Source organism: Corapipo altera, unplaced genomic scaffold (assembly GCF_003945725.1).
Source record: "Corapipo altera isolate COAL_440 unplaced genomic scaffold, ASM394572v1 55436, whole genome shotgun sequence".
NCBI lineage: Eukaryota > Metazoa > Chordata > Aves > Passeriformes > Pipridae > Corapipo > Corapipo altera.
Window position 1 is genome coordinate 692 of NW_020891197.1, and position 753 is coordinate 1,444.

At 54.3% G+C, this 753-nt stretch overlaps 1 long non-coding RNA gene across 1 annotated transcript in view; it reads left to right on the forward strand.

The window, feature by feature from the left end:
• Positions 1-403, forward strand: part of LOC113942525 — a 903-nt gene extending 500 nt beyond the window's left edge. The window contains exons 3-4 of the long non-coding RNA XR_003525952.1: positions 82-182; positions 392-403. This is a non-coding gene — a long non-coding RNA (uncharacterized LOC113942525). The remainder of the gene's footprint in view (positions 1-81; positions 183-391) is intronic.
• Positions 404-753: the final 350 nt, after the last annotated feature.

A 753-nucleotide genomic window follows, 5' to 3' on the forward strand; every position in this document is an offset into this window, starting at 1 on the left:
GGACACGGTGGGTTCTGTTTGGGGTTTTTGGGGTGACAGTGCTGTTTTTGGGGTGCCAGGGCTGTTTTTGGGGTCACTGAGGTGTTTTTGGGGTGCCAGGTGAACGGGCTGGACATGTTGGGTTCTGTTTGGGGTTTTTGGGGTGACTGAGGTGTTTCTGGGGTGACAGGGCTGTTTTTGGGGTGCCAGGTGAACGGGTTGGACACGGTGGGTTCCGTTTGGGGTTTTTGGGGTGACAGGGATGTTTTTGGGATCACAGGTGAACGGCCTGGACACGGTGGGAGGTTTGGGATGCTTTTGGGGTGACAGGGCTGGGTTTGGGGTCCCAGGTGAACGGGTTGGACACGGTGGGTGATGTTTGGGTTCTGTTTGGGGTTTTGGGGTCACTGAGGTGTTTTTGGGGTGACTGGGGTGTTTTTAGGGTCCCAGGTGAATGGGCTGGATACAGTAGGTGATGCTTGGGAGGTGTTTGGGGTTTTTGGGGTGACAGGGCTGTTTTTGGGGTGCCAGGTGAACGGGTTGGACACGGTGGGTTCTGTTTGGGGTTTTTGGGGTCACTGAGGTGTTTTTGGGGTGACAGGGCTGTTTTTAGGGTCACTGATATGTTTTTGGGGTGCCAGGTGAACGGGTTGGACACGGTGGATGTTTTTGGGGTGACAGGGCTGTTTTTAGGGTCACTGATATGTTTTTGGGGTGCCAGGTGAATGGGTTGGACACGGTGGATGTTTTTGGGGTCACAGTGGATGTTTTTGG